We start from the raw sequence: 17,380 nt of genomic DNA on the forward strand, positions 1-17,380 counted from the left end.
ATTTTCTATTTACAATTGCACCAACAGTGTGACATACAATCTTTTTTATTCTCCTTTTAATAAAACCAATAGATTATTTATGTGAAGTAAAAAGAAACTGAACCAGGTTTAATCTTACTGTGATCTTTATATATTTTCAGGCTTTTGCATAAGTATTAAAGCAGTAACATCATGAACAGAACTTGGAAAAATACAAAAAATATTAGGAATATCTGAAGGAGGGTTTACCCTCAATCAAATAAGAAATAAGAATATGGAGGGAGGGTTGAGTGGTAGTGCAGTGGGTTAAGCATATATAGTGTGAGGTGTGAAGTGCAAAGACTGGCTCAAGGATCCCAGTTTGAGCCCCCGGCTCCCTACCTGCAGAGGGGTTGCTTCACAAGCGGTGAAGTAGGTCTGCAGGTGTCTATCTTTAGTTTCCCTTCTGTTTTCCTGTCCTCTCTCCATTTCTCTCTGTCCTATCCAACAACAACAGCAATAACAACAATATTAACAACAACAACCATAAGCAACAAAAGGGAAAAAATAGCCTCCAGGAGCAGTGGATTCATAGTGCAGGCACTGAGCCCCAGCAATAACGCTGGAGGCAAAAAAAAAAAAAAGTTAACCCTGAAAAATTGCTCCAATAATGAGCACATATTAATTGAATCTTTAAGAAGTTTTATATGGAACATAAACAATGTAATAGCAAGGCAAACTATTAAAATGCTATTTGTAATTTTATATATGTAAAATCACAACTGTCAAGTAAAAATGTAAGAAATGACTGTGTTAAAAGAAACTACAAAAACATCAGTACATTAAATGTTGTAAGAAAAAATACCACTCACTATCCGACCATCCTAATAGATCTAATTCCTTTTTTTTCTCTGAGAATTCTTTTCTATCTCTGTCTACATATGTATATTTACATAATATAATTATAGTACAAATCTTACTTGTGTTTTTATTTATGTATCTTTCATCTATCTGTCTTTAGAGGCATAATAAACACATCTTCACTTACTCATCTGTTTCTCAGAGAAATATCTTAGCACCTTCATTCTCTCAGTTCACCAGTGTTCATTTTTAATCATGAAAGAGCTATTTCCCTTAACACTGCTCAGAGCTGCATTATTACTTTGCATGTTTGTGTGTGTGTGAGTATGTTTATTTGATTAATATCTGTTTCCTCTGGGAAACTGGTATTTCCTTAATGTATTGCTCTTTGCTCTGTTATATCCCTAAGCCATGACAAGTAGTCATTAACCATTTCATAAGTACATGGTACATAATAGCTGCCCAGTATCTCATCAAGTTGATGTTGCAATATTCCTGAGACCATGCCACTATAGTATACACTAATTTGCTTTAGAAGTGTCCCTTAAATAATATATAGCATGAAACAATATCTTTATGCACTAAAGCTTTAGAAAAAAATACATTTTATGAAAGTAGAAATCACTAGTGTTCAATGTTTATGAACATATGGTTTTTGATTCCTCTAGAGTATTCCAAAAGGATTGGACTCATCTATAAACACTGCGTAAATATAAAATATTTTTGAAACATTAATAATTATAAAATAAATATATAGGAACAACAAGATAGCTAACCTGGACAGAGTGCCTGCTTTGTTATGCATAGGACTCAGCCTAGAAGAAGTTAGATGCTGTGGTATCTTTGATTCTTTTACACTGTCTCTATCTGAAAAATATTTGCCTGGAGTACTAAAACTCCAGTGACAACTATAAATGAATGAATGAATAAATAAATGTGTATGTAACCTAGTTAAATTGGAAACAGTAACACTTATAAAGAAGTAAACTCATTCTTCTCTACATTTCACAATTTTCCTTCTAAACTGTGTTTTATATATGTGCATTTGGAAATCGGTGCCAGCTATACAAATTCTGAACAATAAAAATTAGTTTAAGACTCTGCTCCCTTCCTCCATTTTGCCATTACAGAATTCTTAGTTTTTATTCTCCTTGGTTAACACTGCTACATATAGCTTTACTACATGAGTAAGTTAAAATTTAACTGTTCTAAGGATCATGAAATAGCACACATGTTCATCACCCAGGTTTGAGCCTGGTCCCCACCAGAGCTTTGGTGTTATGGTCAGTTTCTCTGCCTTTCCATCTGTCTCTAAAAATAAAATAAAAATAAAATAAAGATGTGACAAAATAAAATAAATTATTTTATTTTAATTAATTTATATTTTTAATATAAATTACTGATAAAATAAAAATGTGTTAACATCAGACTCCTTGTAGTTCTTTCCTATCGTAGATATACATTTATATATACATTTAAGGTTTACATCATCACATCCCACTGAATCAGTGAATACTGAACCACTGTCCCTAGGGGAAATGCAGGTTAAGTTTGCTGGGATCCTCTGGTCACATTTTTATAAACCAATCAATATTTGATCTTGTCTGTTTGTTTGTTTGGGGTGTGTGTGTGTGTGTGTGTGTGTGTGTGTGTGTGTGTGTGTGTGTTCTGGCTAAAGACATCATGGTTAATAAGGTCTTATTGGTCCATTATGACAAACTCACATCTAGCAGCACTGAACTCATGCCTGAATATAACTCAAATATCAGACCTACTTTCTCCACTAGGCCTATCACCTCATAGCCTTCTGTTCAATTAGCATTTCAGCACTGTTCCTGGGGCCATTTTAAACCTCAAATTTACCAGTAAAATGCACAAGGATATGGAAAACCTAGCACTAGGTAAACTGTGAAAAGAACACTGAAACATGAAGACAGAGTATTGCCTTTGACCTCACCAGAGTGCTGGTACATGAGGAAACTCAATGCTCTGCACTTCACCATGAATGACAGCAAATACACTGCAAGTATTCGGAGTTGTGAATACATTTTGCCAGTGGGCACATCCTCAAAGATGGAAACAATGAGGATTACTGCACATCTTTGTGGCAACCACAAAGAAGATGGGGAGATTTTCACATCGAAGATCCACTCCTACCTGAGTTCCACATCACACAGCCCGGTGACATTTCCTGTTGTTGCCACGTGCCTCTGCTCTCCTTCTGTCATCACTGTAGCCACCCAACTGACTCAGATAAACCTCTATCACCCCCACTGTTACCTTGGAGTCCTCTGCCTGTATTGTAACTCTGTATCCATGACTTTATAATAGCATGTGATGGGGGACAAAAGAGGAAAACAAAAGCTTTAAGGCATGTGGCAATAACAGGCAATTGAAAACAGTCATTGTGGAACTCAATAGCAAGAGGACACTTGAGGAAGAGCCACAAAGAAGTACTGCATCCATTGGTGCAGGATGCCAGAGTCCTTCCAACAGTTTGTAGTACACTTGCAACCTCAAACTTCTGGTTTTCCAGAACACTGACAGTTTAGCTTTAGTCCGGAATTTGTGACTGTGAATCTTTGGCCTCTGCTTCCACTTGCCCAAATACAGACTGTTGGCTCTGGTATTCATTGAAAATCAAACAGATTAGAAAGACAGAATCAAGAATTTATAGTGATGAACCAAGACAACAACTTGAAGAAAACTCCAAATACAACAGAGCTACATAAACATCACCCACCCCTAATGAAGATTTTAAAACTATAGTCTTGAGAACGTTCACCACAATGAAAAGATTCAGGGTAACAATGATGGATATTACAGAGATGTTCTTAACATTGTTCACAGGAAAAGAGTGTAAAGAGTCAACTTAAAAGATACAGTAAAGTGAAACAACTGCAGAAAGACAGATGCCAAAGGCTGAAATAGAGAGCAGAAAGAAAAGTTAGAGGAATCCCCCCCAACAAAAACAGCAAATAGTAGAAACAAACCACAACAGTAAATGAAGATAATGTATGAGTTACAGGACAATCTCCACCATCTTAACAAGCATAACAAGAAGGAAGAGAGGGTGAGGGGAAGAATTCATATTTGAAGTAGTAAATGAGAATCTCTCCCATGTTAATGGAAGTAGACCCTCAAATCCAGGAGACTGAAAGATGTCCAAGAGAGAGTTGAGCGGTAGTGTAGTGGGCTAAGCACACATGGCGCAAGTGTAAGGACCGGCATAAGGATCCCGGTTCGAGTCCCTGGCTCCCCACCTGCAGGGGAATAGCTTCACAGGTGGTGAAGCAGGTCTGCAGGTGTCTATCTTTCTCTCCCCTTCTCTGTCTTCCCTTCCTCTCTCCATTTCTCTCTGCCCTATCAATAATAACGACAATAATAATCACAACAGCAATAAAAAACAAGTGCAACAAAAGGGAAAATAAATAAATAAATATTAAAAACATTAAAAAAATTAAGATGTCCAAGAAAAACAAATCCAGACCTAAGTTCATCAAGGCACATAATAACTAAAAAGGCAAAGACCAAAGAAAAAGAGGATTCTGAATATTGTTAGAGAAAAACAAGGAGCCACCTACAAGGGGAATCTTATAAGACTATCAACTGACTTCTCAAAAAAACTCTAAAGGCTAGAAAGGACTGTCAGGACACAGTCAAAATTTTGTATTGAAAAAAAAAAAATCCTATCCAAGAATGCTATATCCTGCCAAGTTAATCAATCAGGATGAAGGAGGATGAAGAGAAAACAGTTAAAGGAATTCATTACTACTAGACCAGACCTCCAAGAAATGACAAAGGGAGTTATAATAAAGTGAAAATATAGAATGGCGTTAACCACCGAGGATAAACAAAGCCAAAGAGACAAGTAAAGTCTCACAGAACACTATAGACTCAAACTTCCAAAATGAGGTTAATGAAAGGGATTGGTAGACACTGTAGAGAGTGGTCTGCAATGCTTTAGAAGAGGGCTACTGTTGCTCTGGTGGAGACAAGGTAGTGTATTTTGAGGAGCTGAGAGAGATAATAGATAAAACAGATCAAAACTATTATTCAAAAGAAATAATAATAATAATCATAATAATCAGTTCTGACAGTGCAGGCCCTCTGAAGGCTGCATTATACCACACAGGGAAGTCCCCACATTTTGCCATTCAAAACAGTCCAAGGGGCACCTCACCTATAATTAAGACTTTTATTTCAAAGTCCACAGGGCTTTCAACAACCTGCGGAGGGCGGGGTCAAAAATCCAGTTATTCTATCAGGATCAAAATTACCAAAGTCTCCTCATTTTAATTCAGTCTAATTATCAGCTGGTTTCAGTATTCACTTTGAAGTCTTGGATTTTTATCTCACTTTACCACATGATATATTATCTACTGGTCTTAGCAAGTGTTATCTTAAAAATGAACTGTAGGGAGTAGGGTGGTAGCGCAGCGGGTTAAGCACATGTAATGCAAAGCTCAAGGACCAGCATAAGGATCCTGGTTCGAGCTCTCGGCTCCCCACCTGCAGAGGAGTCGCTTCACAGGCGGTGAAGCAGGTCTGCAGGTGTCTATCTTTCTCTCCCCCTCTCTGTCTTCCCCTCCTCTCTCCATTTCTCTCTGTCCTATCTAACAACGATGACATCACTAACAACAATAATAGTTACAACAACAATAAACAAACAAGGGCAACAAAAGGGAAAATAAATAAATATTTTAAAAAAATTTAAAAGAACTGTAAGTCACCACTATGATGCAGTGGTAAGATCATTGGACTTTGGATTGTACTGACTGGGAGCTCTTTTATTCTCCCTGTGACTTAGCAGCTGGCTATCTTGATAGCTCTCTGAGACAGCAACATCTCCCCAGCTAGAAAAATGGACATGATAACATAAAGCATGTTTATTTTTTGGCAGATGTTTCTCAAGTTAGCTTTTAAGATTTATTTTGGGAGTCGGGCGGTAGCGCAGCGGGTTAAGCGCACGTGGCGCAAAGCGCAAGGACCCGCCTAAGGATCCCGGTTCCAGCCCCCGGCTCCCCACCTGCAGGGGAGTCGCTTCACAGGCGGTGAAGCAGGTCTGCAGGTGTCTGTCTTTCTCTCCCCCTCTCTGTCTTCCCCTCCTCCTTCCATTTCTCTCTGTCCTATCCAACAACAATGACAACAAGAATATCTACAACAATAAAACAACAACAAGGGCAACAAAGGGGAATAAATAAATAAATTAAAATATATATATTAAAAAAAAAACCCTGATTCGAGTCCCTGGTACCTACCTGCAGGGGGAAAGCTTCACAAGTAGTGAAGCAGTGCTGCAGGTGTCTCTCTGTCTCTCTTTCCCTCTATCCCACCCTTCTTTCTCAATTTCTGGCTGTCTCTATCCAATAAAATAAAGATAATAAAATAATAATAATAATAAAGATTTATTTTATTCATTTCATATGAGATGGTTTCACATAAAAGAGATAATCCTGAGGGATATACAGTACTCCAGTCTAGTACATGGGGCACCAGCTATCAAACCAGGACTCTTAGTCAGACTCTTCCTGTGCTTTATCAGCTGAACTATTGCCCCAGATGCTTGTTATTTAAAAATATTTCATTTATCTATGTATTTATGAATGAGAGATACAGAGAAAGAGAGTCCTGGTCACTGCTCAGCTCTGGTTTATGATGGTGTTGGGGATTGAACCTAGGACCTCAGATCCTTAGGTATGAATATTGGTTGCATTAAAATGATGATATCTCACCAGTACTGTTTGTTCTTTTTTTTTTTTAAGATGACAGCATGGTGACTAATACTTCATAGGCACTAAATAACCACAGTTCTTGTGACATTGATTGTCTGTGCACATTGTTTGTGCATTATTAAAAGTCACTCATATAAATATCTTTGTAGCTTTCCTGTATAAGGGTTCACATTTCTATTTTGCTTCCTCTTTTTCGATTTTTCCCTCTTGACAGCTAATGACACTAACTGTATCTAAGGGCAGAATCTTTACTTGGAATATGAACCTGCAATAAGAAGCAAAATATACTGGTGTGTGAGAAAAGAGATTGCATTGACTTCCACTTCCTCAAAATCTATTCCAAAAATCCTGAGGGAAGCAAGACTCTAACAGAATGATAGAGAATGATAGTACAGTGATGACAATGGAGTTATTATAAAATAACTGTCCCAAGGCAAAATTGGAATAAAAAATTCCTACTCCATACTTCTAAAAACCAAAGAAACTATTCAATGTAATTATTACAAGATCCTCCTCCCCAAACACAACTCACTACTCTACTTTAAATACTAGACTTAAGCTATACTTAGTTTCTTTCCCTTAGAGAAGAAGACAACCTTGTATTAGTTAGTAAGTTAACAATTCTAGCTTTGATTTATATGATTTAAGACTGTTTTTAAAAAGCATATTTATAAATGCATGTGTTTGTATTTATGTACAGTCATGCCTCTGTGTGCGTGCGTGCGCACGTGCAAGCACAGATCAGATTTTGCCTAGAAAGACATATAGTCTGAGGGAAGTTAATGTGTTGCCTTGATGCTGATTTTAGTATGTGTGTATACAGAGTCCTTTGTCCTTAAAAGGGAGGTGATTGTTTCAATGTCAGTGTCCTACCTGTAACATTGCTGAGAGTAATACCAGAAGTGAGTGTGGAAAGAACAGGGTGACAGGTGTATGAATGTTCTCTCGACTATCTCTAACCACTGAGTGTGGGGTTTTTTCACTCTTCCTTTATTTGGGAAGTTAGTGGATAATTAAATTAGTTGTTTACAAAGGGGAACAATTTCTCATCTCCCTGTGATAGGAGTGTGCAAAACACTATCACCCGGGCAGGGGAGACAGCATAATGGTTATGCAAACAGACTCTCATGCCTGAGGCTCCTAAGTCCCAGGTTCAATCCCCTGCACCACCATAAGCCAGAGCTGAGCAGTGCTCTGGTGTTTCTCTGTGTGTGTCTCTCTCTACATCTCTCTCAAAAATAAAATTAATAAATTTTTTTAAAAAAAAACATTATCGCCCCCAATTTAGGAAGAGAAGGGTGGAGATTGAGGTAGGGGGTTTGGGGCCCTGGATTTTGGTTTGTCTTAAGCTTTTAAAAAGAGTGGAAGAGGAAAGGGAAGAGTCTAGGGAGCAAGATGGAGTGTAAGTTCTTGGTGCATGCAGCACACGTATGACACCCACTAGTTTTAGCTTGAGGCAATCATACATACTAGTTTGCAATGCTTCACCCCATCCCTTCCCAAGTATGGCCTAAGTCTTCTTACCTTTCATATCTGAGAAAAACCTACTCTATTTCCAAAGCCTAAAGCCATTCTCCATGATCCTTGGGACATTCAAACCCTTTCTACTGTGTGACCACACAGTGCCCTCTGTTCACAGCCCACTCTAGGATACCTGGTATCATTTCAATGAGACAATTAAATGTTAATTGATATCACAAAATATGTGTCCCACGAGGATATAGGGGGCACATCCTTGCTGTCCCCTATGAGTTATCTGGTATTAGCCCAGAACTCAGTACATAATGTGTACTTAATATGGATTTAGTAAAAATGATCATGTTTTCATAGCTTAGGGATTTGAGCTTTGGTAAAATCTTGGCAGGGATATCCTACCACTCATTAACAATTTGCATTTTTGTTGACTTTCCAAGAACCTATGGCATCTACTGTCTTGAACTACTGAATACTTTATCACACAATCTCTTCACACCTGGGACCCTGCACATTTCTATTTCCCTTTCATTTCTCCCCTCTCCCTCCCTTCTCACAGTGATGTCAGGATTTCCCTTCTACACCACCACACACATGCTCAGGTCCGTGTTTTGTTTTTATTTTTTTCTCACTTAGATCCCTCTGCAAAACATGATCTACATCCTATCTAAAGACCTCTTCTAAAGAGTTCCCAATCCCCCTCTTGGCTCTAACTATAATGTCAATTCCTCTGGTCAGTCCCCACAATCCTCCAGGGTACATTGTCTCTCTGGCTATCTGATTCCATGATACCCTGGACATCTTACAGAGACTATGGCAGATACAATGCCAGCTTCATTACCTGCCTCCTATAGTAGATTGGGGTGGTCTTGCCTCCAGCCCAGTGGTTGTCTGGAAAAAGGTAATGTTCTGGGTAATGTGTGTACTCAACTGGGTATACCACCCCCACAGTCCCCACAAAGATAATGTTCTGGTGACAGCACTGCACTTCTACTTTCTGAAGATGTGACAGACTACTTTCCTGCTGGTCATCTGCACCTAGACAGTGTTCCCACTTTCTTGAGTATGGGCCTTACCTACACAGTACTCCTCAACTTCTTGTACAACCTCCATATGTCTTGTGTCTCATGCTCCAGTGACTGTCATCATACTGGATAATCATATCCTGTTATCACTATGCTTCCTTGCTTACTTCTGCACCTAGGCAGACTTCTATACCAGGACTTAAGGCCATGTGCTATAACCATCACAGCCCCAGCACCTGGCATGGGGTCTGGCATCCAGGAAGTACTCAATGAATGTGTCCAGATAATCAACTCCCATCTTGTGTATTTTCTCTATTAGTCATAGCTCTGCATATTAACAAGACATGGACATTATGAAATTTACATGTCTATAAACAGTTGCACACATCCTAGACTTGATAGCAAGTTCTGTGGCTTGAGTGACGCAAGCTCCATGGATTCAAAATGTAACAGATCCACTGGGACTCTGCATCAATTAGTGTCACACACAACCTGGACAACAGTGTGTTGTGAAAGATTGCCAAGTAGAGTCAAAAAAGTCACTCATGTGGTAGGGTATGGACCTTGCAATGAATACAACCTGACTTTTATTTATGAGATAAATAGAATGGAAAGTGGTGGACTAGAGAGTGATAAAATCATGCATGTCAAAAATGCTGGTGCTAAAAGAAAAAAAAAAAGCTCCAAATGGTTGGTTTAAACACACACTCAGAATTGAACCTGGCCTGTGAAGATTCTGGGACCAAGTGGCAGCTCACCCAGTTGAGAACACACATTACCATGTGCAAAGACCCAAGTTAAGGCTTGGGGTCCCCTCCTGCAGAGGTGGGAAGCTTCATTAGCACTGGAGCAGTGCTGTGGGTGGTTCTCTCTCCCCTTCTAGTTCTGTCTCTATTAAAAAAGATAAAAAGGAAAAAAAATAAAGAAGTGGGAATTGTGAAACTGTGGAGTCACTGTGCAGGCACAGAACCCCAGCAATAAGTGCATTGGGAGGGAACAAAATAATGAGCTGAATGTTCCTTTGAAGGATTCTTTTTTTTTTTTTTTTTTTTAATTAAAGAAAGGATTAATTAACAAAACCATAGGGTAGGAGGGGTACAACTCCACACAATTCCCACCGCCCAATCTCCATATCCCACCCCCTCCCCCGATAGCTTTCCCATTCTCTATCCCTCTGGGAAGGATTCTGCAGAAAGTCTAACAACAAAATACTTAGCACAGATACCAAGAGTGAGCAAGTGGGTTGGAACAGAAGCACTGCAGTGGAGTCTGAAGGGATGTTCTGGGTTCCTGGCAGGGGCTGGTTGTAGAGGCTGTGACCTCAGTTGTGGGTGGGAAGAAAGGGTATCATAGTTTGGGGATGAAGAACTTTAGTGTGTTAGGGTCCCACACCCAGTCTACCCATTCTTCCCCATGTACAAAGAAGGAATGAAGAAACACAAGAGAAAGAAAACAGTTTTGTATGTGTAGTGTGGGAAGGGTCTAGAGTATCTATGGCTCAGGTGTGAGGAAGGAGAGAAAGCATTTTAAAAAGAGCTGCTTCTGAATTCAGTTCTCTTTGTTCTTCATAATACTAAATAAAAGATACAAATTTCTTTCTTTTTGGTTAAGCTTGAGTGATGGGTAAGTTTCTCTGAAATGAGATTCCCTGCAACACAGTGCAATGCTAGTTCCCAGTCTGTCTTTGTGTGTATGCCTTCTTTGTCTATGTGTGCACCTGTGCTTGTGTGTAGTGTGTGTTTGTGAAGCTGTGTATGTGTGTATGTTGGTTTAGACAGTAAATTCAGTCTGGGTCAGTGTGTACACAGGCTGGCTGCCAAGACTCACATGCTGACATGCATTCCTCACCTCTTTGACTTCACAGACTTGCTCACTCCTGTGACTCACTATACTCACAGATAAAATGGAGATCACCATTGTTCCCACATCACAGAATTGCCATGAGGATTAAATGAAGGAATACAAAGTTAAACAGATTGTAGCTACTTAGAAATATTAAGATCAGGCATTAGTAGTCCTCACCCATCAGCTACTCTAAAACACAAATGTCTGTTTTCTCCCATCTCAATCTCTTTAAAAACCAATTCCTTTGTTTGTGAGGCTTTGTGGAATACAGAACTTTCCAATTCAAAACTAAGAAAATTCCCAGGCACACAGGAGCAAGTGGGGCCACCTTGTTACCCTTCACCCTCAATCCTAATCCCATTCAAGTTCTGTGTACAGTAAACACTTGAGTATTACTGGCTCTCTTAGCCAAGAAATTATCTGATTCTTGGAAAAATTATTTTAACTCTTCCTGATCTGTGGTTCTAGCAGTGTGCCTGGGCAGTCCATTGCCTAATGCTTTTTCAGAAATGGGCATGGTTAGATCTGGGGCAGGGGGCAGGAGGGAAGCTGGGAAAGGGAGTGGGGGGAGGGGACATGTGGGTGATTCAGCACTGAGTCTGGGGGCTGTGTCACAACAGGTTAACCCTTCCCTGAAACACCTCTGCACATTGTGCCACTCCTGGAGCTGTGAGTCAGGCACATTGAGTACTCTGAGCTGCCTGGAGGTGGCCTTGGGGGCTGGGCACAGTTTCCTCCAATTATGACAAGAGGGATTGTCCTTTCCCTCCATTGACCCAACCAAGGGCTATAGTTAGGACAACCCAGTCCTGGGATGGACTACATGCTGACCACTGGGCACCCTTGGAGATGCCAGAACTGAATCACTATGGGGAAAAACAAACCTCTGTCACTTCAAATGAGTCTTGAGTACAGTCAGTCATACTTGCACATGGCATTCAGAGTATCAGGATCCCCCCTACACACACCTTTTTTTTCCCCTTTTCCTTTATTTATTTTTTTTAGGTCCATGTATGTCAAAGCCAAAATATGATGGATATACTTTCAGGTTTTGTTGTCCTAAGGGACAACAAAAGGACCCTTAATACATGGGTACAAAAAATACATGATCCTTATGATGTTTATTTTTCATCACTGCTATTATTTTTTTAGCTGCCTGCAAAAAGAGCTTACTGTGAGTCAAACTCTTTATCAGACAATTCTTGAATTAGTCTTGGCAAGTATTTTCTATCATTCACACTTAGTTTATGGTTAAAAATAAATGAAAAAGACAACTCTGGGAGCTTCTAGAACATAGGTAAAATCACAGGTCTGGGATGGGAAATCTTAGACTCTTAAGTTCCTTCCATACCTACCCAGGTGCTGTCCTACTCAGGCCCACTTCACCTTCAAAATACTTATGACAAAGCTTGTGTTTTTATTCAGAAAAAAATATATGGAAATCTGGATTAAAAATTGGATCTAGGAAAATAATAAAAGGAATCAAACAGGGTCAGTGAAAGAACTCATAAGGTAGAATGTACACCCTACCACATGTACAATCCAGGTTCAATGTCTGGGACCACATAGGAGGTACTAGAACACTGGAAGAAATTCCAATGTTGTTTCTCCCACCCCATCTATCTGAAAACAAAACAAAAAAATAAAACAAAAAAGTAGCACAGAAGAAAAGAGAAGAATAAGGGGGAGGATAGGATGTAAATAGTAAATATTATTTTAGAAATCTATTTGAAAACATGGTCTTAACCCCTTGTTTATGTCTAAGTCTCCTTCTCAGATTGAATGAGACATCACTTTCACATCTTAGCGGTAAATTAGTTATCCAGGTATGTGTGGATTTATTTCTGGGTTCTCAGTTCTGTTCTGTTAATCTATGTATCTGTTTCTATTATAACACTGTGCTATTTTGGTGACTATAGCTTTGTAGTATAGTTTTTAAAAAATTTTCTTTTCTCTCTTTCTGAGGATTGCTTTCCATATTAGGAATCTTTCTTGAATCTACACAAATTTTAGTTTTTGTTATTCTGCGTCTCCCAAAATATCACTGAAATCTTGACAGTTGTTTCACATGAGACTTTTGGTTATGAACATAATGTCCCATATGTATATGTCAAACTATAGTCCCGTACACCTGAAACCAACTGCTTTAAACCATTCTAGTTTTATCAAAAATTTAAAGCATATAAAAAGAGAATCTCTAGTTAAAATATTCATTAATTCTTTGGTGATTTTTAGAGGCACAGGTCCTGTTAAGGATTCTTATATGAACCTTGACAAATTTTGGCAAAATGATGTTGGATGCATTTACCAAATCATACTCCATCCTACATTCATTTGCAATTCTGTTCATTGAAATTCCAATTATTTTAAATGTACTGGAATTAACCCATGTTATATTTCTGTAAGAAAAAATTGATTGTATAATTTATCTTCTGACAACATGTTATGCTTTGCAAATCTGAATTCCTTATACTGACTTTTCATTTCTGCTTTCTCCTTCACTGTCTCCTTGGTTCACCTAGGCCTCTACCTTCTGCTCTTACAGGGTACCTTTTACCTGAAATCCACAGGGTACCTTTTACCTGAAATCCCTTCCTCATCTTTCAAGCCTGAGTTCCAATGTCATCTTCATAAGATGACTTCCAAGTCTCCTTGACCAAGCTGACTGTCACAGCTTTCTGAAATAAATCCAATATGAATCTTAGCACGCACAATTACAGAGGTTCCCAAACATCTCCAAGTAAAAGTTAACTGGGTTGGTTGTCAAAAATGAGTTCCCAGGTCCCATCCCAAGACATTTAAATTTAATATACCTGGGCAGAATATGATAGCATTTGCACTTTAACACATGCTTTAGGCAATTCTGATTCAGATGCTTCTTGGGTCATATTTTTAAATAAATTTCTCATTGTAATTATTTACTTATACTTCTGTTCCCTGATGGCCTGCAAAAACCCCCGGGAATAAGAACAACAAATTTTCATTCTATAGTAAGTGTGATGGCTCAGCAGGTAGGAAACAGGCCTTGCAAACTTGAGACTCCAGTTTTCTCTCCCCTGTACTGCATATTCCAGAGTATTGGTCTGGCTTCACCTTTAATCTCTCATTAGATATATAGATCTTTAAGGGAAAAAACATTTTTCTTAAGTTCTGATGTGTACAATTAGTAAACAAACCTGCAGAGCCTATTTAATTATCTAGTCTATAAGGACTAAGTAAGCACTTATTATATGTACAACACTGTTCAAAACACAAAGATGGAGCAACAGGGTTAAAAGTCTAAAAATACCCCACCTTGTGAAAAAAAGGGGTCTGAGTAAATCATAACATCCAGATTCTGAATTAACAAACTATGCATCAGAGAACTGTTTGAACACTGTACTACTAGACCTCGTTATAATCAGTGACAAATGATATAAGAGACTGACGGCTGTGGCTGCTCTTCCTCTTCTTAGCAATATAGAAGCTGAAAATCAGAGAGGCTGTGACCAGCTATATTTTGCAAGCTTGCTCTCCTGCAGTCTATTCCACTTTAAGCACCTAATTCATGGTTGTTTCCTCAGGACTCACAATGACCCTGGTATTGCTGGATTACCTACTGACCTGGAGCAGGTGGCCTTAGTCAGCTGGAGTAGCTACCTGGGACCCCTTGCTGGCATTCACCAGTAGTGCTTCCTGGGAGCCAAGGCTCCATCTCTAACCAGCCATCAAGTTGAGAATATACCAGCACAGCTGTGTTTATGAAAGGAGGGTATTGTCATCCCTCTTTCTCTCATTTAGAGCAGAAGAGACTGAAACAGCTTCGTGTCAGCATGAAATATCAGAGATTAACAGTAAACCTCAAAAATAGTGAAGCATCTGATTTGGGCTTTTCCATCTACAAGCCCAATAACCCAGAGGAAACTATTAACATACAAATAGACAGGCTTCCCATTAAAACAGCAGCAACAGACAGTTCTGGAAAAGACCTCTTCACGCAGAAAGCAATTATGACGGGAAATCGAGTCTGATTCAAGCCCATTTGCAGCAAGCTTGGAAAATCAAAATGTAACCAGTCATAATCATGTCGACAACCCTGCTGTGGGGGTAGGGGTAGCCCATTCTTTATTAGTTTTTGCCATTATTACTTCACTTTTGAAGAATTCAACTTGATAAGCTCCACATCTTACAGACTTGCAACCTCTGCTCAGCATTGAGCAAACACATATATTCACACACACAAAACAAACAAACAATCAGCCCATGTATTTCAATAGGTTTTTTTCTGGTCAGATTTCTAGAGGTTAATAGGATTTCTAGCTGAGTGAGATGCCACTCAAACTGAGAACTAAGTAAGTAGGCACCTACTTTGAGTGACTTCACCCTCTCTGAAAACTCAGATGCAACAGCTCTAGGCCCTTTAATATTTATTCCAAAGGAGCTGGAATGTACATGTCAGAACCTTGACATCCTGTTTGAGGGTAAAGATGAAGGGTGAAACCTCACAAAGTTGCAAGTTCTAGGTAAGAATAAACTCATTAAGAATACAAATGGTTGCGAGAAGAGTGGTAAGAAAGGAGGTACAGACAGGGATTCTGAAATGAGGTGATCAACATTATCACCCCCCCAGACCTTCCTATGAAAGTGCAGATGGCAGCTTTACTGCCCCTTTGGCCATATCACATCACAGGGTTGACCAGTTAGGACTCCTTCCATATCCTCACAGAACTGAGAATCTTCCATAATACAATTGGTTCTCATTCATGGCTGAAGTTTCTGTCATCCATGCTACACTGTAAGTCTAATATTCTACAACCTCTAGTTACCTTTCAGGAGGAAGATCCCCTTCTGGAAGCTGGTCTAACAACCTATAGATGCAGGTTCTGATACATCTCCAGTAGAGCTTAATGTCCTTTTCCCCACTTCCCTATGGCTCAGTTGGAACCAATTGAACTTCTTTATTCCCATGAGCATAACAAACTCCTCAAGATCCTGGCCTTTGCACTTACCTTCTCTTGGCATGAAATGCATACAGTATACCTTGCTATCCTTCAGGCTATATGTATACATGACAACTAGTTCTTTTCCTTCAGCACCTTTGTCAATAACTCTCAACTTACCTGGGTAATTATTTGGTACATGTCAATGTACCCCCTTTTCCAGTAAGATTTATTGATCATGGAGGTCATATCACCAAGAAATTCACACACAGATAATGTAGTGTTGAACAAATAATTCTCTGAAATCCAGATTAGTTTACTACATCAAGCTGAACAGACACTTTACAATGTCTGAATACATTCAAATATGGCAGAATTAGAATCTAAGCCCTATATTCATTCTAAATCTAAATTCGAACATCATATTACATCTCTGCAAACAAGATACAACCCTCTTCTTTTCCCAGTTCAAGTCAGTTTTGAAATAAGAAATATGCAGGCACAGAGAAATAAATACTGACCAATCTAGGAACAGAAAATGTGCTTATTTTCTATTTAAGTTTGATCACTCTAAATCTAAGGAGAAAGGAAGAATATACACCGTTAACCATTTGTAGAACTATAAAATCCAGGCACGCATTTCCCAAAGCCAGTATTAACTAACTACAGACACCTGAATCTATACAGGATAACAAATCAGAATTTCTGCTATTATGACTTTGAATTCCCAAGGATCAGAGTTTACAACACAAGTAGTCAAGGGGTGTGACTGCTCCTGATCAGAGTGCTCAGGTAGCAGGGGTTCTAGTGGATTTTAACAGCAGAATCAGGTCACTTCCTACTTCTAGGCTGATGCTTAGAGACACTTTGCAAGAAGGTTCTGCCACCAAGGACATTTTTAGAACCTTTGAAGTCCACTTACTAGTAGAAACAACTGTTGTTAAGCCACTAGGCGACAAACTCAAGCCCACATCTTGACTGCAATCATTGAAACAGTTCGTGCTTGAACCATCTAGCTACATTACTCTCAAACTCCTTGCTCTCAACACATTTGTTATTTTAAAATATTATATTTGCAGAAATTTGTTATCAAAAAATATAACCAGCATTATATAACACCACTCCTGGAATTTGATGCCACAAATGTGGAACCATGGCAATATATTACTCATTATTGGAATAAACCAGATTATAGGATATAACCAGGGACAGTCATAACACTATTTGAATTTGTTCAAGTATGGCATGCTATGGCAAGAATCAAATTCAATTTGTACAGAATTATTTCCTGTTCCTCATTTATTTGTTCCCGATAAAACATCACGGTCAATTGCATGGATTTGAAAAACAAATGTGGGCTTAGGACCTTCCTTTGCAATTTACTGTATAGGGAACTGTGGGAAATGTATTTAATTTCCATGAAATAATAAGTTTCACCATAAAACAAAGGTAATAGTATTTACTTTATAGAGTCATGCAATCACATGGTCGCTTGGCTTTTATAAGGATCCAGTTAGGACAAGGGACGTGAAACAGCACAACTTTTGCTACCTGTTAGGAAAGA

Source organism: Erinaceus europaeus, chromosome 2, assembly GCF_950295315.1.
Source record: "Erinaceus europaeus chromosome 2, mEriEur2.1, whole genome shotgun sequence".
Classification (NCBI taxonomy): domain Eukaryota; kingdom Metazoa; phylum Chordata; class Mammalia; order Eulipotyphla; family Erinaceidae; genus Erinaceus; species Erinaceus europaeus.